This window comes from Ailuropoda melanoleuca, chromosome 2, assembly GCF_002007445.2.
Source record: "Ailuropoda melanoleuca isolate Jingjing chromosome 2, ASM200744v2, whole genome shotgun sequence".
Classification (NCBI taxonomy): domain Eukaryota; kingdom Metazoa; phylum Chordata; class Mammalia; order Carnivora; family Ursidae; genus Ailuropoda; species Ailuropoda melanoleuca.
In genome coordinates this window covers 61,268,410-61,293,118 of record NC_048219.1, presented here as the reverse complement: position 1 = coordinate 61,293,118, position 24,709 = coordinate 61,268,410, and the positions used below count along the sequence as shown (strand labels likewise).

Genomic DNA, 24,709 nt, shown 5'->3' with positions numbered 1-24,709 from the left:
AGACTGAGACAGACCCATGAGTGGGATTGCCCAAAAACCAGGGGAACAAAGTACCACAGAAGCCAAGGGAACACAGTGTTTTTAGGAGCAAGTATCTTCTTATATTGACAGTCCAATTTCTACCATCTACATCTGTTTCTAGGAAGAAATTATCTAAAACATTTTTCATTTACTGAGCCTTTTATGTTCCATTTCCCTGAAATATCCTACCTCCCTTCTGTGCTTTGGGAAAGAGAAAAAAAGTTTCAATGTATTACTGTCTCTTAGGAAATCTTTCACATTTTACTATGGTCTGTTGCTTTCATGACTATCTTTCCTGTTACCTCATGACCAGCACAATACCTGGTACACAGTGGGAGTTCGACAAATGTTAGCCAAATGAATGAGTGAATCGAATGAGTGAATAATATTAAGAATATCTATCATTTATTGAATATTTCCTGTTCCTGGGCACCTGTGCTAGTGCTTGATTTATAATTACTTTTTTAAGCCTTATAAAAACTCTATGATGGGGCATGATTATGCCTACCTTATAGATGAAAAAACTGAGGCTAAGAGAAAAGTAAGTTCTCCAAAGTTACATAGTTAGTAAGTTGCACAGCTGCAATTCACAAATAAATCTGTCTGATTCCAAAGTCCATGCTTTTAACCACCACCTCTCCCAAGAGAAGTAAACATTCACATTTTCCAGACATCTGTGGAAGAGACATTTTTGAACTGGCAGCTTTCCCAATTCATCTCAAATCATAGCACATAAGCAACAGCCTACTCTCACTCCAAGAATGTTTTATTCTGGATCTGAATGAGCCCCAACTGAGTTGCCCACCATTCCTGTGAAACAACAGGTTTTCCTTCATTCCCTCCCCTGAGCCTGTCTGCCTGAGCAAACCTTGGCTTCCCAAGCCAGAGGTCTGTCTTGGGATTAATACTCTAATTTCATTTTTTCCTTTCCTAACAGTTCTTATCCCACTTTATTCATAGGATTACTGATGAATACTTTGCTTGAAGGGCCCAGAGTGATTTATTACAGATCACTCCTTATGTTGAGCTATAGTCAACAAACTAGAATGAAAGCTTCATGAGGGCAGGGACCTTATTGATCTTGTTTATAGAATTATGCCCAGTATCAGGAACAGGGTGATTCCCAGCATCCAGTAGCACATGATTGGTAATTGTTGACTGAATCAGTCTGATGGTGATGCAGCCCCAAACTTAACTATCACACAACATAGACATGCTATGCTCTGGCACTTTACAGAGAATAAAATCATAAATTCATGGGTGCCAACTACCTATCAAAAGATCAGCTGAGTAAACCCATTTTCATGAAGGTTGCCTAAAAGCTCTACAGGTCAGTCCTTCTAGATGCAAACCAATAAATAAGTGAGGAGGGACAGATCCAATTGTCTTTGGGAGAAGGGGAAATTCTTCACAAGTCACCATAAATAATTCACAAAGTAATTTGTCTTAAGAATGATTTAGAGTTATTTATGTAAGTGTTCTCTGATTATTTATCTAAACAAAAATACTGAGAATATACTTATAACAATCAACTTCTAAGAATTCCCTATCTCAATAGTTAAGGTTCTGAAAAGCTGAGGGAAATTATGAATTCAGCACTCGTCTTCTTCATTTGGTGTGGGTGTGTGTGGGGGGTTGATGATCAAATAACAGTAAACTCATAGATCATCTCTTATTTTCTGTTAACATTTCAGCAATTTATTCTGCCAAGTATATTTGCAGGCAAAATATTACTAGTTGGCTAGCTGTGACTTCTATGCTTAATTATGAATGGTGATCATCCTGGAATCTGCTCCAGATTCCTTATCATGGTTGGCTACACGGAAAATCTGTGCATTGACCTGATTTAGGAAAATATCTGAGACATGATTACTTCTCCTATAAAAAAAAGTTCATTGTTACCTTAGGGATAGAGAGAGATTAACTTGATCTCTTTAGGGATATTGTAGGCAGAGTCCCCTTTTTCCATTTTGTTCCTTTGGAAAATTTCATTGTCACAAGAAAGCCTCCCTGAGGGACAATTACAAGACTATTTTGTTTTCCTGTGCAATTAAAAAAAATGTTGCTTTTTTGGTCCTAGTGCTTCTTTGCAACATTTTTTTCTTATTAGTCAGGTTGGCTATCACTGTTCTTTTCCAAAGCCTACTGCCAAATGCATCAATTTCTATTCCCAACCCTTAGGGATTCATTTTCCCCCTTTTCACTAAAAGAAACATCCCTTATGCATCTGTGCATAGTTTTAATTTTAATTTTTTTGGATCACAGCAGTAGAGGAAAAACATGCATATATCTTTTTATACCTTTTTTTCTTTTACAGTTCAGCTATCTCTTCTTGGTGTCTCACAGACAGAGTATTGACAGTCAGCTAGGTGACCACTGTACACTGGATTCTGGCCCCAAATCATAGCCTCATATAAGGTTTCTTGCTCTACTCAAAACAGATTTACAAAAGTAGAAAGCAGCTTTTACTTCTCTATCTTCCCTCAAATCATTGTAAAGGGATTCCTAACTCAATGTTAAATATGTATAAATACACAGTAAATAAAAACACGCCTGCATGTATTTGACTACTATGTACCTGATATTTCTCTGTTAAGAAGGTAAAGAACTAATTTACTGTCTCACTTTCATTTTATGCAGTAGAGCCACATTATTTAATATGTAAAGATTTTGTAATAATCTGTTATCCAAAGTAAGTGAAATAGCAGGTTAGCATTCATCTTTAATGGAAGGTCATTGTGAAGGTTTATTGAATTACAAGCGAAGAAAATACCTAAAGCTGTTCCTGACAGTGTACTAGATATCAGTGTACATTTCCTTTTACCTTTGTGTTCTCTAGTTATAGGGCCTAGCAATTCAATATTGGCCACATACTTCTCCCAGCTCACAATACTCACCCTAGAAAGAAGGAACGTGATTGGGTCCAGTTTAAAAATGGGGACGTGCAATGGAGCCACCCTGATTACAGATGGTCAAGTGATCTGTAGCTGATATGAGTCCCATCGTGGCCTATACTTGGGTAGTGTCTGGTCCCCTGCGGTCTGCAAGGGGTAGGAGTAGAGCCTGGGGGAGGAGGATGACGGAAGCCTGAAAGCAGAGACCATGTATATTTAGACTGCTGTATCTTCAGTGCTATTAGACACCTCATGCCTGAGTCAAAAGGCTCAATATAGGGGCTCCTGGGTGGCTCAGCCGTTAAGTGTCTGCCTTCAGCTCAGGTCATGATCTCAGGGTCCTGGGATCAAGCCCCGCATCGGGCTTCCTGCTCTGTGGGAAGCCTGCTTCTCCCTCTCACACTCCCCTTGCTTGTGTTGCCTCTCTCGCTGTCTGTCTCTGTCAAATAAATAAATAAAATCTTAAAAAAGAAAAGGCTCAATATATGTTTACTGGATGAGTGAATGAATGAATGAAAAATGTCTTGATATCCCTGGCAAAATAGTGGAGCAGCTGCCATAGAAATCTGAGTGCTCAAAAGATTGAAGAAGTTTCTGAAAGATGTGTTCAGAGAAGTGAGAGAACTGTTCCCTCACTTGTACTGCTGCCTTGTGCTAGAGAAAATTATATAATGATACAGAAGTGTGGTCACTGCAGATTCTTATTCTCTAATACCAGCAGAAACCCCAGTGCTGTCCAAATGCTAAGGTCTGGGCTCACGCACTCTCCGTGGCAGCTGTTTCAGACCTGTTCCGCTGTCCTCAAGCCCTCTGCCTGCCTCCTTCAGGTCACTTAGTACAGAGAGGCTTGCTGCCAATTTTACAGAGAAATTGGACAACATCTAGTCAAAGAAATAATTTCATCTGCCTGACACCTCATGTAAAAATGTGTCAAATGGGAGTGTTATCTCTCCCTCTCCAAGTCTAATCTTAATCTTCTATTCCATTCCTTCAAGGAGCTCACTCATTCCATTATCTCTGTCTTAGAAAATTAGAGCTTTATTAAGGCTCTTTATTGGAACTCTTTTATGGAAGTAATAAACTGAACATATTTAAATTGTACAATTTGGTAAGCCTTGACATCTGACTACACCTCTGAAGCCATCACTACAATCAAGAGAATGAACATAACCATCACCTCCAGATATATCCTTGTGTCCTTTTGTAACCCCTTATCCCCACTCTTGTCTCTTTTTCCTCCTCCACGACAGGCAAACACAGATCCACTTTCTGTCACTATAAATTAGTTCACATTTTCTAGAGTTTAAATAAAGAGGATTATACATTAAGTATTCTTTTTGGAGGCTAGCTTTATGCATTCACCTACTGATGGACGTGTTTCCTGTTTCAGGCTCTTACAAATAAAGCTGGTAGGAACATTCTTATACAAGTCTTTGTGAAGATGTATATTTCTTCCATTTTCTTTTTAAGATTTATTTATTTATTTGAGCGAAAGCACAAATGCGGGGAGGGAAAAAGAGAGAGAATCCCTAAGCAGACTCCCCACTGAATGCGGAGCCCTACTTGGGACTCTATCCCACAACCCATGAGATCAGGACCTGAGGTGAAACCAAGAATCTATCGCTTAACTGACTGAGACACCTAGACACCCCATATGTTTCATTTCTTAAAGAAACCACCAAGGTTTTTTCCAAGATTGTTGTACCATTTTACATTTCCACAAGCAGTGTAGTAGCATTACTTGCTATACATTCTGGACAACACTAAGCATGGTCAGTCTTGTTCATTTTAGCCATCTCACAGATGTATAGTGATATCTCATTTGTGGTTTTAATTTGCATTTCCCTAATGATTAATGAACATTTTTCCTGTGCTTATTTGACATCAATATATCTTTTTTGGTGAAATAACTGTTAACTCTTTTGTCCCTTTTTTATTGGGTTATTTATTTACTTACTGAGTTTTGAGAATTCTTTATATATTATGAATATAAGTCCTTTAACAATTATGCAACTTGCAAAAAATTTCTCTTCATCTGTGGGTTGTCTTTTCATTCTCTTAACAGTCTTTTGAAGAGCAAAAATTGTTAATTTTGATGACATTTACTTTATCTTTTTTTCTTTTATGAGTAGTGTTTTTGGTGTCATATTTCAGAAATCTTTGCCTACTTAGAGCTCCCAAAGATTTTTTTCCTAGCTTTTCGGTTTAGGTTTTATATGATGTCTATGATTTGTTTTGAGTTAGTTTTTATATTAACTCAAATATATAATTAACATCATATATGGATCAAAGCTCAATTTTTTGCATATTAGATATTCATTTTTTCCAGCATCATTTATTGAAAAGACTATTCTTTATCCACTGCATTGCCTTGTCTCCTTTGCTGAAAATAATTGACCATGTATTTGTGGATCTATATTTGGACCCTCTATTCACTTCCATTGATCTATTTGTCTATCATAATGCCACACTATCTTGATTACTACTTTCTACGCCACTATGTCATAGGTCACTTGCCAGCCTATGAATTGGTTTTCCTTGGATCAGTTTCCCATCCATGGTGCAGTCACTGCAGCCAAGTGTTAGAGGGAGCAGGCTTGCAAAGTACAAAGGAGAATTGCGGAGACTATCCATGTGGGCTGAGGGCAGGGCAGTTTCCTTTAACATGTGCTATGGTTATACGTAGGCACCAGATTCTATCCTGAAAATATCCCACTCTTCCTCTGCCTCAAGTTTTATACTCCCTTCAATAAAGACATTTCTAAAATGCAAATCTGATCATATAATTTCCTTTCAAACTTCATCAATGGTTTCCTAATTGCCTTTAGGGAAAAGTCCAAGTTTCTTGACCTTTGCGACCAACTTCTGCTTTCCCTTCCAGTTTCAATTCTTAGCATTCCCCATTCTCCACTTATGTGCTATATTCTAGCCATGTGAATTACTTGTCATTCCCCAACATACCACACTCTTGCTCTTCTTAGGCTTTTTTCATATGCTCCTTCTGCATAGAATATTTTCCCTCCAACTCTTTTCCCCAAGCTAGCTTTTAAAAGTCTCGTAGGTCTCATGTTAGATATAACATCAGTTCAGTTCAGCAAATATTTATTAAGCTACTACTATGAGTTAAAAACATGTTCCCTGCCAGTGCAAAACCAAGTATAACACATCTGGGCATAAATCCTTTCCTCTGCCCAGTTCCCAATTTCAAATGAGGTAGGCTAAATTTCTTAAACTGGGGTGGAGAGAGGCAAGGTGAAATGGAGGAAGTGGGATTCTGCATTCCCGATATTCTCCCAACCCAATCTTCCTGGATTAGGCAAGTGAAATGGATGCCAAGTAACTGAGAGATTCCTGGAATCAGCACTGTGATTCTGGAATTCCCAGCTAGTCATAGGACCTAGAATCATTCCTAGTATATTTAAGCTGGAGAAGTCAAGTACCAGCAGATTGGTCCAAACTCTAGCCGAGATGAGGATAGATTTTAATCATGCAGAAGACCTCTGGAACTCTTGCCTGAAAACTATGTAGGCTCACTCCAGCCATTTCATTAATCTCATAACAATATGAACTACTAATTAATGAAATAGAATTTTGGGGCCCTATTTGTTCCATCATGGTGGGGTTTACTGAATGCAGAAGACAAGTATAACAAAGGGAAAACAAAGAGTGCTAGGTGGGTGAAGTAAGGGGATGGGGCAAAGCCTCTCTGAGACAGGGATATTCAACTGAAACTGAAGGATTGTGCTAGGCGTCAGAGCCTTCTCTGATTCCCCAGACTAGCGGAAGCCCTCCTCCTTCGTGTTTCAAGCCCCTACTGGCTGCTTACTCCTGTCTTACATTCATTGCACATACCACAATGGTCTTTTTCTTTGTTTATCTCCCTCCAGTAGACTGGAAGCTCCTTGAGAGCCGGGACTGGGTATTTAGAACCGAGTAGCCTATCAATTTCCTTTGTGTGAAGTAGGAACAAGGACTCTCTGGGCAGAGGAATGAAAAAAGTGATGCTCTGTGCAGAAGAATTAAAAATAGGCAATGCAGGCCCGCAGGCATAAGGATTGCTCCACATGAAAAGGCACTTTTGTGGGAAGAAAAATGGCATCCTTTCCTGAAGAAAGATTCAGCCCCTGTACTAGGGACATGATTTGGAGTGGACAACAGGCTGGATTTCAGCCTCCATTCACTGCTTGGCTGAGTGTCTCCTCTGTGCAGCACACAATCCCCACAGCTGTACATAGTGAGCTTGTGGAGTTTTCACTACAGTCTCTGCAGTGACTAGTAAAGGGCCTGACACAGAGTAGGTAAATATTTAAAAAATCGTCCATAGAAATGAAAGCTTAGACTAAGGATCCCAGCGCTGCCTTAGTAACACGTGTATTCCAGATTGTCAGCTATGACTATGGAGGTGTCTGGTGAAAAATGGTGGTGCCATGTGAGAGGCAGTCATTTCCAGTGGAAGGCTCACTGTAGCCACTGAAGATAGCTCATCATGTCGGGGAAGTAATGGGATAGTTGGTAGGACCTGTTCTTGAGTACACATGAGAATGCCTGAAGGAACTTTGCAGGGGTTTAAGGGTCCTGCAGTAAACAGTGGTAACAAAACCCCTGAAGGTTACTTCTGGTTTACTTTAGTAGCAAAGAAAGCACTTATGTATGAACTATCCTCCAACGTTCTATATCTTTTGGGAATATAGCTTCTTTTATAACTGCCTGATCAAATATGAATTGGGAAGACAAAAGCTTGACATAGTTTTTGAACGTAGGCAATCAGTAATGATATTAGGGGAACTAAGTTTATGAAAGTCAACTTACTAAAACAGAATTGGAGGAGTTTCTAAAAATGTCAGTTATTCTAAGGCATTGATGATTGAAAGATTATGCCATTATTTTATGAACCCCTATGAAATAAAAAAAATGCCAGTTACAAACTAGGATTTGTAAAACACACTTTGATCTCAGAGACGTTACAATAATTAAGAGAAAGCGTTATAGAACTGATGAAACTTGGATTACAAAATACCTCATCTTTTTCTTTTTTGAAGATTTTATTTTTAAGTAATCTCTACACCCAACATGGGGCTTGAACTTACAACCCCGAGATCAAGAGTTGCATGTTCCACTGACTGAGCCAGCCAGGCACCCCCTCCATCTTTTGTTTTGTTTTGTTTTAATATATTGTTATATATCTTTAAGGAAAAAAAGAGTTATTTTCCTGGTGAGAACAGACTAACAGTTTAAGTTCCCCTGACAGGTACATCTTCGTGGCAGAGTGCAGTTTGCTATCAAAGTTTCATGACACCATCTGTTAAGATCATTTTCATATCATTCCATGCTCATTGAGCAAGTAATCTGGCGTTCCTGGCACCCTTCTCTACAGGGGAGGGAATGTGTTGATCAATCTGTCTGAGTATTCTATTATGGTTGGCAGTCAAAATTTTCCTGTAAATTAATATATTAACATGTGATTTATACACTTGTCTCTTTTATATTTCATGCTTCTGAGCTTGATCAATTCTGGTCTAATCGAGTCTCAAACTGCAAAGCTAAGAGCCAAACCCTAGAGGAAAATGACTTCTTGGCATTATCGTTACCACACGAGGCACTAGTTGAACAATGAGCTGACCTCTTTCTTTGTCAACTTTAAAATGCAAACAGCACTTTGAGCGTGTGACTTTTGATCTATTTGACCATAAGACATTTGAGAGTCAAGAGTGTTCTATTTACCTTCACATCTTCCAAGAGGCCCAGTACAATGCCTGGAATATTGTAGGCACCATATGAATATTAAAAAAGAGAATGACTCTATATTTTCAGTGCACCATTCAGGCCTAGGTAGAAAAGGATTAAATTCATCAGCTACTCGGAGACCAAAGCCATTCTGTTAAGGGTGAAGTATGGCAATCAGGAATGAATCTGACAGAGTTTGTAAGAAAAGATTTAATGTCCTGGAACAAAAAGAGAAATGGATAAGAAAAATAAAGGTGACATTATTGTATCATATTTTTAGAAATGTATTTTTATTTCAGACTAAATATTTCCTAAATCTGTTTTTTAAAGGTTGTAACTACTGTTCTTCTCCTTCTTCAACACATTTAGAAAACTTAAGTGTATGATAAAGAAAATTTTAAGTTTCATTTTGAAGATATTTAATTTCATTTACAATTAAATCAGAGATATCAAAGTCTAGTTTCTACTTATTAGAATGTAGTTAAAGGAATACATTTGTACAGTTATAACTCCTAATATTGATTACAAGGGAAATCAATACATATAATGGAATATATTGGCTTACTATTTTATGTTCATTTTTCTATAGTAAAGCACATGAAACAGCTGAAATCGCAGATGCCCTTTTTCCTTGGATGGATCTCAACCAAATATCCCAGAACATCTGGAATCTTTCACTGTGGAAAAAATAAACAATAAAGGCATTTCTCAAATTTAATGTGTGTGGAAATTTGATGAAGGCCTAGCGAGGGCTTTCTTCTAACCAAGAGAAGGCTGGCTGGTTAGTTGCCAAGAATCCTTGAGCAGTGCATTTACCTAGAGCCTGAGATTAGTCTCTCAGCCTTGTGAGTCCAGTGGCTCAGTTGCTATTTCCTCTTCATGCCTTTTCATTCACTCCTGAACCCACTGCAGTCAGCTGAGTCACTCCACTGACCTTGCTCTTACCAAGGTCACCAATGATCTTGTATACCCAGTGGACACCACTTATCTTTCATAACCTTTTTGCTACATTTACTCAGGATGTGCAGAGCCCCTGCTTTGTGTTCACCAGTCCCATTTCCTTTTCCTGCAGGGCACACTGCCTAACTACATTTCCTAGGCTCTGCCTGCCTTTAGGAAGGACCATGTGACTAAACTGCTGACTAGTGGAAAGTGAGAAGTGATTTGTGCCACTTCTGGGCTTGGCCACTTCAACTTACTGCACTCGTTTCTCCATGTGTACTTTCTGTCTCTTTGCAGCGGATCTCATAGAAGACTCTAAGATCTTAGGGAATGCCAAATCAAATGGTGGAAGGACCTTCCGTGCTTTGGGGCCTCCCCTCTCCTTGACTGCAGTGGAGTGTGACCTGAATAAGAATGAAACTTGACTATGTGAAGCCATTGAGGTTATTTGTTATGGTAGTCAGCTGTTACGAATACCTCTTTGGCTTCTGTGGGGTTACTCTCATGCCTGAATCTACTTTTTTGGATCTGTCCTTCCATTTCTTGTTTTCTTGGACTTCTCCACTTATTCCTTAAATATTTTTTTAAGTTTCCATGGCCCACTGTTTTCTTTCTCTACATGTGTTCTGTGAACAAACTTACATACTCTCACAGACTCTCAAGGTCTACTTCTGATATGCTGATGAGTTGAAGTAGGAAATGTGTTTCTAAATATTAAACATAATTCTTACTAAATATTAAAAAAAATATGTACTTAACCTATTTTGTACCATGTTTTACAAGATTTTGTTTTAAAAAGCTTTTATTTATTTATTTATTTTTTTTTAAGTAGCCTCCATGCCCAGTATGGAGCTCAAAACAGGGCTTGAACTCAGGACCCTGAGATCAAGAACCAGACACTTAGCTGACTGAGCCACCCAGGCAGCCCTTATGAGACTTTGTTTTAACCATGATTTTGAAATCTTTATTATCTATTTCCTTATCTTCCCCATTCCCTGGTAAATTGAGAGTTGATTATATTTTTTGTCTAGTTCTTTTATTGGACTGTAAAAGCTCCTCATGCATTCAACTGATTTATGAAATATGTGCAACAAACTCTCTTATTCTTCTTTTTGCTGCAGTGCCTAGTATAGCACTTTGCATAGAGTAAGCAATTGGTGAACGTTGGTTGAATTGAACAAAATTGTTTATTGCATACTTGCTATGTATAAGGCTCTGTGCTGGAGTTAACGTGAGACAAAAATAAAGATAAGACTTGATTTCTATTAACTTCATCTTTCTCCATGCCAAACATCCTCCTACCCCCACCCCAATTGACAAACATAATATTTGCAGTTCCACAAATGAGGCTGCTTTACAGTCTTGGTACTCAGAGGTGGGTCTAGAACTAGTGAGGCCCTAAGATAAATCCAAAACTTGACTTTATTACCAGGATAGTAGATTAATCAGGTTTTATTTTTTCTTTTTGCTTGGAATTAAGAAGTATTAGAATGTGGAGGCTTAACTGCTTTTATCCAATATCAAATTGCATTTTCTTTTCAATTAGGTCATTTGAGACCACAGTTTACTTTGTATCTTTTTTTGGGTAATTCCATTCACTGGAATAACTTTCTTCTCTCTCTTTCTTTTAAAAGATTCTTGATCAGATGCATTTATCAGAGCATTATTTTATTATGGTGAGTAGATGTGCTTTGTGAATTTTCTCCCAGGGTCAAACTGTTTTCCACATCTTGATGTTTATTCTCAACTGCCATTTCCTTTTAATGTCTTTAAATATTTTGGCATTGTCTCACATAACTGGTCCTTGGATTTTCCAGTTGCCTACGTGTATTTTTCTTTTTGTATTACCTTTCTCAAGCTTCCTACCCTTATGAAGTTTTTTGACATCTATTTTGTTTGTAGTTTCATCAACTATTACTACTTTACTATGTAATTACTACTATTTCTTGTACTACTATATCTATAGTACTAGATTTTAGTTGCCTGATTCTAGTATAAAACAAACAGCTTCATTAGTAAGACAAGTTCCAGATCATGGTTGAATTCTAAGTGGTTCCATTTGCTTGTAGTAGGATCTGTCTGCACATCAGTCAGTAATGTATATTCACAACAGAGGGTGGGTTTTTTTGGTTTGTTTGTTTATTTATTTATTTTTTGGTAACTGCTTTTGTAGTGATAAAATGCCGGGAGAATTTTCATAGTACAAAGTATTTTTATTAATTGTAAGTCCAGTAGTAAATGGAGAACGTCCAATTTTAATGATTCTGCAGATGAGATGACCCAAAGGGATCCCCCCTCAACTGGCTGGAAAAATATACACATTTACATTTTATTGTTTACCCATTTGTGTAAATAAGGAAGGAAAATTCACATTTTAAAGAGTCTAAAGAGCTGTGTGACTTTGAGAAAATTACCTAACCTCCGTTTGCCTTACTAGGTTGTAATGAAATTCATTGAGTTAGAAGAATATTTGGTACCTAGTAAGCGCTCAAAAGCGTTAGCTATTAAAAAAAAGTGTTAGCTATTATTATTAACTAATGCAGCAAGTGTAAATATCTGTTTTGGGGGATCTATATTTCCTGCTGTTGATAGTCATATAGTACAGGATAGAGAATGTTCCTCATTCTTGTCAAATAAGCACAATTACACTGTATTTCTCTGAATACCAATAACATCGTGAGGGTTTGGAGGTGCACAGTTTATAATAGTTGCTAAACTAATGAAACTTTTTTTTCCTTTTAAATTGAAAACAGAGATTCAGAAAAGCTGAAGAATTTATTAAGACAGGACTTGTAGATTTCTTGGCGCTTTTGGTTCATGTCAAACGTATTAGCAACTTCTTGTTTGCTCAGTTCAAAAGCAAAGAGAACAGCCCCAAGTCAGTGTTTCTCAAAGTACAGTGTGTGAAACTCTGTCCTCAAACTCTTGGGGCGGATGCTTCTTAAAAAGGGAGCTTTCCAGAACTCTCTTGGGACCTACTGATTCATTGAAGAGTTAACCGGTATCTCAAGTGTTTCTTATATAACCTTAATTTGGAGGCTCCTGGCATATTGAGTAACGCAGGGAAAGAATATCCTCCCAGCACTTGAAATTTGAAAGAAATCAAATTGGGCCAAACCCTGGGCACCTTTTAGGGTAGGCTGCTCTGCTAATTGAGTTGCCACATTTGATGCTTCGCCTGGCCATCAAGCATCTCCCAACAATTGGTTCCGTTAAGATCCAAACCTTCCTCTGCCATTACAGTTGTGACTGGCAATCCTGAGTTCCTTAGCTGTTTTCATCAACAGTAGGAAAAGGAATTCTGGCACGCTAGTGATTATGGAAATCAAATATGGGCCTGTTCCACCTTAAAGGGCCTAGGCTTGCCTAAGTGCTTGGGTCTTGCAGAGTTTGGGCACCACCATATTTGGAGAGTGCCTACTTTGGGGCGGGAACCTCCTTGAGAGTGATTAGGTCAGCGCTGGGGGAGGTGACCTTGTTTGGTTTCTGGCATCCGAGAACAGTGGTGCACTGTTTCTGCTGCCCCCGTTTGCCTAATTGGCCCAGGCGCTCCATCAGAGCAAAGCCGCCCAAGAGCTCCTCGCTGGACGCCCCCGCGGCCCGCAGCTCGGTAGAGGCGGGAAAGCAGCGCGCCTGCGCCGTGGGAACCGGGGCCGGAGGCGAAAAGCGGGGAGCGGAGGGGGGCCGTTGGAGCCGAGTAGCGTACAGAGCGGCGTGTGACGCGGGGACGCCGCGCACTCCCAACGTCGCCCCGGTTTGACGCACACGGCACCAAACTGTGAGTTTCAGGGGTTATTTGGTCGGATTCTACGGGACTCGAGTGGGTTTCGGGCCTCTGGGCTGTGGCGGCGGCGGGATTGAGGGTGGCGGAAGAACTTGGGGGACCCGACCTTCGGCGCTCGGGCCCGGGGAGTTACGCCCTAGGCTGGGTCCCAACCATCCAAAAGGACGCGTTTTGCCGCACAGGCTAAGATGGCGGCGGCGGCCGAGGAGGCGGAGTTGGTGCTACACAAGGAGTCCGGGCCCCGGGTTCGGGGAGGCGGCGGGCGCGGCGGCCGCGGGGGGCGGCGGAGCCTGAGGTGAGCGGCGGCCGCCGCCGCGGGGCGGGACTCGGCGGAGAGTGGGGGTGGGGGGAACCTTTCCACGGCGGCGTCGGAGGATCCGGTAGCGGACACAAAGGGGCTGAGCTGGGCACTAGACTTGGGGGTTTTGTTTAGTCACATGAAGCCGAGCAGCCAGTGAGCAGTAGGGGGAAGGGGCCGAGATCAGGCGGCTTGGGGAGCCTGGCGGTCGCCATTGCAACGCACTGAGTAACGGGGCGGTCCGAGAGCAGTCTCCAACCCCTCTCCGGGGCTGCTCGGTTTTGGCCAGAAGCGCCAGCTCTGGCATTAACTGTACACACCCCTCCCCTAACGTGGGACCAGGACCGCATAGCCGTCCCCTCCCCCTGTTCTGGAAGATCTTATGCCGATAGGTAGGTGCCTGGGAAGTAACAGCAAGAGGTAAATCGCCCCAAGTGTTTGGGTTGCCAGGGGCTTGGTGGGTGACCAGCTAAAGCTTTTTGCTTCTCCAGGTCTGATTCCCTGGCCTTTGTGTCCCTGGGAGCTTAATCTCTGCCAGAGGAAAGCAGGTGTGCTCCACTTCTCCCGTGAACCTGAAGATGAGTTGTCCCAGACCCTTCTCAGTGATTGGAAACTTAGGTGGTGGAGCTAAAGGTTTCTTGTTACGAGACTTCCACAGACGACTCTCGTGTTGGGATCCATCCATGGTTTAGCAACATTAGTGGAAAACTTTTCTTGAACTGTCTGAGTAATATTGACATAAATTTAGTTGTTATAAAACTTTCATGTTTAGACTTCAGATTTTGTGTGGTCATTAAGAACTACTCAACAAAGGGGTAAACACAATGAGGGCCTAAATGATGGTCCTGTTTTGTATACAAGTCAATAATTACAACAGAAATACCAAAACACCATCATCTCTTCTGGCCAGTTCCGACTAATGCCAGTCTTGTTGCATCTGGATGATAGATTAGATTTGCCTTAATAGTATATTGCTTCTCTGCAGTAGTTTAGTTAATTTCTTTGGTCCAAGAAGAAGGAAAGCATTTCAAAAATAGACAACTCAAGTTACTCAAAGGAAACCTGCTCTTTGCCTTCAGTGTCGTGTGTAAGTATCCAGGGAACTTGATGGCAGTAATCCTGCCTTGGTAGCTTTGGTGAGAAAAAATTAGTTTTTATGAGGAAGTTATAATTTAGTTTAGACATTTTAATGGGTAAAACATGAAGGCTTGACCACTGTTGGTGCAGTAATGAGTATATTCATGTTAAAATCATGGCAGTGTAAATTTTAGAATGCTAACACAACGTTATACTGCACTTAAGGCTACATGATACTTTGTGTATTGTATTAACTAATGTTTGAAGTACAGAACTTGGAAACAACTAATGTTTTGTTTTGGCCAGGTCACATTAACAGAGTAAATAATGTGATTGAAGGGATAAACATATTTAGATCGTTAACTTTAGATCTCTGTTCAAATTAAAATACAATTTTTTAATGTAACTTCAAACTTTCATTTTCCTTGCTTCTTTCAGATACATATTTTCCCCCTTTTAGCTTTTCTTCTAAATCGAGAACAATCTTATTGTATTAATGAATAGGAGATACATAGGCAAAACGTATTACTGAGTCATGCAGTGTTAGAGTGGAAGGAATCTCAGGGAATAGCTAGTTATACCTACTGTTTTATGATATATTTAGGGCTAGATATGATTACGTTAGCGCATAACGGAAGATTGTCTTTTCAACTTCTACCTTGTTGCTCTTTTCATCGGTCACATTGCTAGGATGAGAAAGTGACTCTGTTAACTAATAGTGGTTGAAAACTAAGAGTATGTTTGAGAGTATCTGTGAGATACTATTATTTTAGAGAACTTCTGTGACAATAAGTTAAAAACTGTTATTTAACATGATATGGTGATGTAGTTTTTAAAGTGACTTCTGGTGAAATAATTCTAGATACAAAATCCAGACATTTCAGATAATTTTGGAGCAATGTTGCTTTTGAATTTCGAGTTTTTAAAAAATCAATCTTGACCCAAAAAATTTAAAGAAACAAACAGCTTGATGAACTTCTTGGAAAGTTTGAAATAACTGCCATTATTACCAGTTATTACATAAGAAATGAGATGCCTAGAACAATGATGTAGTGCCTTCATTTTGTAATAGCTTTTTTTTTGGGTAAATGGACATGCCACTTAGATTGGCCCTTGTTAAAAACAACTTGTTAAGATTACTACTACCACTGAATAGTAGCTCTGTAAGATCAGTTAGGAAATCCAACAAGTAGCAAAATCATTTATGGTAGGATCCCACAGTTCCTTAACTTCTTTGATATATGTAACAAAAACTTGTTAAATTGCATTGAGGTTTTAAAGCCGTTATGGGGTCATTTAAACTGCATTTAAATTATTGATTTTTTAAGAAAGTTTATAGGCTATTTTCAACACCGTTTGAGTGGATTTACTTACATTTTAGTCTTATGATAATTAGGATTACTCTCAGATGATTTGTAATTACAGAGTCTGTTACCTGCAAACTTTAAACATTTTGCAGTTTTAATTTGTTATTCAAGTTATAAAAGGGAGAGTTTTGGTGTGGTTGAATTGAGACTATTGGGTAGCAGGGGGAAAAGAGAGTCAAGGACAGTCACTAGAAGTGGTGGGGATACCTGCAATTTAGAGAAATTGATAGACAAGATTAGGTTTGTCAGAGATACGCTGTTAGTGTTAGGGTTACTTATTTAGATTCTTCTCAGGGTGTGATTCCAAAGGAAAAGAGTGGATCTTATTCTTATTATTATTCTTGTAGGAATACTTTTCTCATGATTGCTTTTCAGGCAATCTTAAGGCAGCAGTTTGCCCTGGATTCAGAAATAGGTATGATGAGTTTCCATTCCTAATTTTTAGAACAGTCCGTTTTTAGCAGTCCTGTTAAAAAAGTGTTTTTAACTTTTTTAGTTATAGACCTATACAATAAAACATGAGAATAAAGGATAGCTACTATGATCTTTTGGATAGGTATTCAAATGAGCTCTAGCTTTTTACATTTATTACTATTAATCCCTATAGAGACTATTTTGTAGTTGGAATTTGTAAATATTTACAAAGTTATGAGATGTAGCAGTGACTGAAGCAGTTCTAGAAGTGTTGTCTTTTAATTCAGGTTTATTGCAGGGAAATTGTTGCTTTTACTATTACAAGCCATTTACATCTTTGAATTTTCAGAAAATTGACAATAATAACCTGATTCTAGCACTAGCTCACCCTGCTGGTTGGCTGAAGTATTTCTATATTTTTCTTAAAAACAAATATAAAGATCACCGGAGACCTAGAAGGTAGAATGGCAAATTCAATTCATAGTCTTTCTTCAGGAAGATGGGGAGTCTCCATGAAAAAAGTATTTTCTCATCTCTAGGGTCTACTGTTAAATTTTTTCTAAGATCTTCCAAATTTTGAGTTACTATCCTCTTTGAATTTACTAGGAACGCTTAAGTAATTATGAGGAGTTACTATGTTTTTGTCCTTTTAAATTCAAGATAGGACACCCTTCGACAATTTGAGAGATGATAGCAAAGAAAACAAAAAGTCCTGTGAGAACTTTCCAGGAGGAGAAAAGCAAAGGATTTCAGGGGGAAGAAAAGAAACATGCTAGGACAGAATCAGCAGTGCATACTTCTCCCGAATGAAGGAAAGTGAGGCTGAATTAAGATTAGTGTTTCTAAGATATTTCCTTTATACTCTCCCTCTCCTAATCTTTGCTTTACCTCTTCTGTTTGCAAGCTGTACCCTTCCCATTCCATTTGGGATTCTTGGAACTGTGATCTTGTAAGTAACTTTGTGAAAAGTATAGATGAGTAATTTGTTCCTTGCAATTTAATTCTATTAGTCTAGATTGTGGTATAGTTGAAGTTGCTTAGAGTGATAAATATGATTTTTAGGTATTAAACCTTTTAGTATGTATATCATTCATTGAAGTTGAATATATAGCTTTTAAAAGTTTTTAAAAGACTTTTTGTACAAAGTCCAGAAATTTAAATATGTTAGGAGCTAAATGGATAATTTAAAATAAAATCCTAATAAAGTGTTAGGATTAAGGTACTTTACAGATTACAAAACATATATATCTGTATTGTATCAGTTATTTATCTAACTTTTATAAAAGATTAACATTTTTATCCTTTCTTCCGTGGCATTTATTCTTTTAACTGAAAGCTTAATGCAGATCTTTTTCATCAGTTTCTTGAGGAAGATGTTAAATGTAACTGTTATTTTCAAAACACCAATTATTGGGGAGGGAATGATTGCCAGTTGTTGAATGGTTTGTGAAGGTGGATAAAACCTTGCCAAAGTGGGAATTGCCTACTGCTTACCATTGATTTACTGAATAATACATACACACATAAACATGTATATGTACACACACACACAGGAAATCATAGTTGGATTTGTAATTATATAGGAATAAAGAGGCAGGATGAGATAAGGTTTAAAAGTGTAAGCCTTGAAGTAAAACTGATGGGGTTAAAATCTAGCTGTGTGGGGGCACCTGGCTGGCTCAGTTGGTAGAGCATGTGACTCTTGAGTCAGAGTTTTGAGTTCACGCCCCACTCTCTACATTGGGCATAGAGAGTACTTAAAAAAATTGAGCTGTGTGAGCACTAAGCAAGAGGATTTAACAATATCATCTTCATAGAGGATTAAGGTTTGCATTGCATAATTCACGTAAAGTCCTTAGCTTTCTGGTACACAATGGGTACACAAATGTTACCTTTTATAATAGTTATTACTATTATATAGTATTTGTAGTTATTACTATTAACTATAGTAGTTATTACTACTATAATAGTTATTACCATTGTTTAATTTTTTTTTTTAGAGTAACTTGAAATTTTCACCTGCAAGTGATTTGGAATTGTATACTTTTACTGTTGTTCCTTTTTTAGACCCATGTCTACAGAGGTAAGGTTGTTATAAAGGAAGTCAGCAGGCATCAAAGTTTGCCTTCTAGCAGCAAAAGCTATTAACCAGGTTCAGTATTTCAGGAACACATTCCCTTTTGTTACTGTCAGCTGATGAATAAATGCACTTGGGAATGAGTACATTTTAGTGAAGTTATTTCCCAACCAATATGTTGGTTTATCTTTGTTAAAACATCCTGAATTTCTTCACTCTCCTTTAAATTTCTGACCATGAGGATGGTAGTGATCAATAGTAGAGAGAAGAGGATGAGCGGCTGTATTTGTACGTAATATACGTATAAACCCCAGATAGGAGTGAAGAGGAGCTTCAACAGCAGCTAGATTGAGGAGAGGCATGTTATCTTTTCATTGCTTAGTCTGAGTCAGGGGAATTTCCTCAAACAGCATTTCCTTTTGCTGTTTTCCTCTCTATACTTTGTTTTGTATTTGTCTGTGCTGATACAGCCTTAAACTTATTTCTCTCTTTAATTTTTCTTCTACTACCTACTTCTCCCACCACCAACACAAATTTTAAGCTTTTTAAAAAAAATGTAAAAGGAAGCTAGTAAAAATAAATTTAAGTTCACATGCAGAGTGGTGTGAGTATGAAAAATTAGAAGTTTCATATATGCTTAAAAATATTTTTCAGCAGTTTGGAAAATGAAGGGGGGAAAAGTCATCCATAATCTTATCGTCATTATGTAGTCATTAGTATTAAAGGAAAGGGAGATGAGACTGACATTACTTAAACATCTACTGTGTATTCCTTACAGTAATGCTTAATACATATATTCCCATTTTATGTGCAAGGAAACAAACTCAGACTCAGGTCACATAGATAGTAAACAGTACAGCAGCCAAGTTTGAATATAGGCGTATCTTGACTATATAGATAAGTTCTTTCTATTCTACCTTCCTCTCCTTTCTATCTGTCTATACTTTAACCTAATTATTACAATCTATAAGTTTTATTTCCTACTTATAAAACAACATTATAAAAGCATTTTTCTGCCTACCCTTATTTCAAGCTTATTGCCCACATTGTTTATTCATACCATCATATAAAGACTCTTTGTCTTGGCTACTGGATATTGGTACAATGATATTGGTTAAAGTGGAAGCTGCCTTTTTCTTTACTGAGTGACCAAGAAGAAAAATAATGTAGGTTAATCAAAACTAATACTCTCTGGTATTAGAAAAGCTATAGGTTTAATAATACTATCTGATGAGATATTTAACTCAAAATTGTATATACATAAAATGTAGATGACATTTCCAGTTTATAGCCATCAGAGAACAACTTTTTAAATATTTTTATACTTTGAAATGCTGTAAGCTTCCTTGTTAGAAATACTTTAAAAGTGATATTAAAATTAAATAGGTACTTAATTCTGTTTAAAACGTTACTGTCTGTAATTCCTAATATAATAATTGCTATAGAAGGGAAAAATACTGAATTCTTATACTCTCATTGGGTGGATGAGATGTATTAAAAAAACATTTGTGGGACTTTTATAAATAGATTATATAGGGCACACTGCCCAAAAGAAATATGTTGAGCCACAAATGTGATTTAAAATTTAAAATTTCATGTTAAAAAATGAAATAGATAAAATTAATTTTATTGATGTGTTTATTTAACCCAGTGTAATCAAAACAATCTTTCAGTATGGAAATACAATTGAGGTGTTTTACATTCTTCTTTTTTTCATGCCAGTTCTTCAAAATCAAGTGTGTGTTCCACACTTAAAGCACATCTCAATTCAGATTAGCCAAACCTCGAGTGCTTAGTAGCGACATGGTTTTCATACTGGACAGTGCAGATATAGATAGTAAGTTCTGTACAAGTATGGATAAAAGATAAAATAGAAATTGAACTGAGCCTTAAAGAATAGCTAAGAAAAGAGTATGCTGGAGAACAAATCTGTAAAGTGATAGGAATTAAAATCGGAGATGTAATTTGAAATCAGATAGAGTGGCTTGAATCTAGTTTAGGGAATTTGTTTTGTATGGAGGGTGTATATGTGAAATATATGTTGGAGGGTGCTTAATCCATGTCTTGTACATGAGCATTTAATGACTATTGAATTAATATTTAAGTGAATTAATGTGAGGCAGAACAAGAAAAATGCTGAAAGAATACTAACAAAGTCTCATAGGTCTAAGGGGAAAGAGTTGTACTCAGGGTATATTGGTGTTCTGTGATTAGCAATATGATGGAGAATGATCAAAACGGATGAGATTTGAGAAAAGGTTTTTAGATTTGACCATTATTGGTGAGTTATTTTTAAATGTTTTATTTATTTATTTTTAAAGATGTATTTAGTTATTTGAGAGCAGGAGGGGAGGGGCAGAAGGAGAGGTTGAGAATCTTAAGCTGACTCCCTGCTGAGCACAGAGCCCAACATGGGGCTTGATCTCATGACCCCAAGATCATGACTTGAGCTGAAATCAAAAGTCAGATGTTTAACCAACTGAGCCCCCAAGGCGCCCCTATGTATTTTGTTTAGATATAACTTACATACAGTGAAGTGCACAAATCATGAATACAGCTCAGTGAAATTTTACGTGTAAGTACACATAACTTCTTCTCAGATCAAGATATGGAACACTGAGGGGCGCCTGGGTGGCACAGCGGTTAAGCGTCTGCCTTCGGCTCAGGGCGTGATCCCGGCGTTATGGGATCGAGCCCTACATCACGCTCCTCCGCTATGAGCCTGCTTCTTCCTCCTCCCATTCCCCTGCTTGTGTTCCCTCTCTCGCTGGCTGTCTCTATCTCTGTCAAATAAATAAATGAAATCTTTAAAAAAAAAAAAAAAGAAAGATATGGAACACTGAGAAAGGTGCCTTGTGCCCCTTCCTATAATTCCCCCTCCAGAAGTAACCACTATTTTGATCTCTGGCACCATGAATAAATTTGGCTTATTTTAAAACTTGTTTCTGGCATATTTGTCCTCCTTTCCAAGGGTAGTAAGAATTGATGGCTTAAATCTCTTTCTTTTCTATTCTTGTTTGGCATAAAGTGAATTTGGAGGTAATGAGATGATAAGTAGTTGGTACCATGGCTCTTCTGTTTTGTTTTTTTCCAGTGTGGTTTATGCCAAGATCAGAGAGGTGTTTCTTAGTTTTCATTAATATTGACCCTTTAGAAGTTTTATGACTAGAGAATTTGTTTAGAATGCAGAGGTTTGAATTGCTTGTACAGATAACATAGTTATCTGGCTTGCTTTCATTACAGTATTCTCTAGGCATATAGCCAAGAAGTAGGTAGAGGAGGTCTTGGATTGCCTCCTTATATAGAGGCCTTTTGGAACCTCTTTAATAGCTTCTAAGCATTATGTGAGTTAGCTTTCAGGCATTGCAGGTTACTTAATAAGGTATTTGAGTATTTCTGAATGTGATTGTAGGGGTAAGAATAAATTGGTATACTTCTGTTTTTACAGCTCAGTATCCATTCTCTACCTGAAAGATTTTGACATTTATGTGTAAAGAACTAAAATGTTACCTTCAGGACAGTTACTCAAAAAATTGAATGGTTAAAATCCATGAGGTACACTTTACAAAATGAGAACTGAAATGGAATTATTGATAATGATTTTTACTTCTAGCGCTTGAATCGGTTTTATTTTTCAAATGGAATTAATGGTTACAATATTGTGTTTCATAAATAATGAGCAGTGGAAAGCTTGTTTACTAGTGTAACAGTTGGTGTTTTTGGCAGAGGGATTTTTATTTCTGAAATATGTATTATAATTAAGTTGTAAAAAGTACGTAACAATGAAAATATGTATATCTACATTCTAGTATGCCTAGTTTTGAGGAATAGATATGTTTTGTAAATTGTGCAGAAGTGGACGTGAAGATACTTTCTCGTTAACATTTGGATTATGAATGCTTTTGAACTTACAAATGAAAATATTTATTTGAAGTTTTGGTTTTTTAAAATGTTTCATAACTTTGCTTAATATACTCTTGCTCTAAGAATTTAATAGTTATCTTGAAGAAATAAAACCTCATCTATCAACTTACGCAGGTTTTGTATTTGTGAAGTGTAGAAGGCTAAAGCAAAATCAGTTAGATTAGACCTTGAAAACATTTGGTTATAAGCTACAAAATATTAAGACTTTATGTAATACCTTTTGGGTAAGATTTAGAAAACCACAGTCAAAACAATTAGAATGTTACTAATTAACAGCCTTAAGAGCTGACTTCTGTGGGTAGAAAAAACACGCTTAAGGGTATGTTCTGTGTTTTTGTGTTGTTTTGACAAAAATGGGTGTTGTATTTGAATTTAGTTTTGGGAGATTGGATTTTTTTGTATGCAGAAAAACCTTATTTGTATGGTTGTATTTTCTCCAACCTTTGCTTGTTTTCATTGGGTTAGTTATTATAGAGAATTCACGTAGTATCTCACTGCGGGTAAGAATGCTGAAATACAGAGCAAAGGATATGGTTCCTCTTCTAAAGAACTCATGAGCTAAGACACAACTTGAGTACTTAAAGAAACATTTGAATTACTGAGTTGACACAAAATAAAATGAGTGGTATCTAGTAAGATTAGACTAATTAAGCTTCTTGGCAAAAATATTTTTATAATCTAGGTTTTGAAGAAGTGGTATGAATAGAATAGTGGAGAGGGAAGGGAATATCAACTAGGGAGAAAGGCATGTTAAAAAGCACAGAGATAGGAATTGTGGAGTGCAAGCATTTTCCTTACTCACAGTAGCCTCTATTTTAAATGAATGTAATGAAAAATAAATTTGATAAGATTGTGGCCTGAGCTGGAGGAATCTAAAGAAATTTGGATTAGAAATTAGAAATAAGGGATTCAACTAAAGTATACTGAACAGAAATAAATGAAGAAAAACAAAGAAGGATTAACAGCCAGATATAACATGATTGGAGAAGAGATTGAAGTGAGGAAGGCCAGTGAGAGGTTATTATCTTGGTGGGTGGGAGGGAGGATATATTAAGAGTAAATAAGGGTGGGTAGTTTTAAAATCAGGCAGGTAAAATGTGTGGGTCCTAAGTTTGTTATGCAAAGTAAAAATTAGAATGAAACAGTTTTATTATCTCCAGCTATTGAAAATAAATTTACTTGGACACACAATTTGCAAATAAATTATTATTAACACTAATTGTGATACATCTGCCTTGTTCCATAAAAAAAACTGATGAGCTTTTAAGTTTGATTTTTTTCAAATCAAAACTAAGTAAAACTCAGAGTTATGCTCTAGTGGTATTTTCTGAATTGCTAGTACTTTGAGCAAAAAATACTTGAGATGAATAGTAAGAAGAGCTTGTAATTGTTGTATTTTGAGTTATAATAGTACATTTTAGCCATGGTTTAAGAGACATTCTAATTGGTATAGAGTTGGTGGGAAAATAGATAATGAAAATTAGTAGTCTGGACTTTGGTGTTTAAATTTGTTTTAAAATAAATGCTTATTTTAAAATTTAGAATAGTTGGAAACACACTGCTTTTATTGGGGGAAAAGATCCCTATAGTTTCCTTGGAACAATAGTATTTTTTTATATTTAAGATGTAAGTTGTTTGTCTTCACTGGAGTTTTTAAGAGTTCTTGAATGTGTACCATGATTTATAATTAGTAGATTATTCTTAGAAGAATTTTTAAAAAGATTTATTTATTTGACAGAGAGCAAGAGAACACTTGCTGTGGGGAGGGGCAGAGGAAGAAAGTGTCTCAAGCAGACTCTGCGCTGAGCACAGGGCCTGATGCGGGGCTTGATCCCACAACCCTGAGATCACGACCTGATCCAAAACCAAGAGTTGGTCACTTAACTGACTGCACCACTAGATGCCCCTTAAAATAGAAGAATTAGAAGAGTATGAAAAAGTTATATAAGTAATAAAATTAAAAATTGTTTTCTGCCCTTTTTAGAGTTAGTAAATAGAACAGAATTTGGGAGTGAATAGGAATTTAAGATAGTGTTAGTCTTACTTTAACAAATTTACATTTTAACCATCTCACAGTTAATATAGGGTGAACTTCAGTTAGTAAAGAAGTTAGGTTTCTGGCAACCTGGTAAAATAGGGAGGTACATTTGTGTCCAAGTTACCTGTTGAGATATCAGTTAAAGCAAA

The 24,709-nt window shown here is 37.4% G+C and overlaps 1 protein-coding gene across 11 annotated transcripts in view; it reads left to right on the top strand.

Moving 5' to 3' along the window:
* Positions 1-13,033: 13,033 nt before the first annotated feature.
* ZNF644 (zinc finger protein 644) overlaps positions 13,034-24,709 on the top strand; it is a 122,497-nt gene continuing 110,821 nt past the window's right edge. For 2 of the 11 annotated variants that reach the window (XM_034653868.1, XM_034653862.1), the window contains exon 1: positions 13,366-13,660. The gene's annotated coding sequence lies outside the window, so the exon portion shown is untranslated. The other 9 variants (XM_034653863.1, XM_034653860.1, XM_034653866.1 and 6 more) reach the window with 9 other exon arrangements.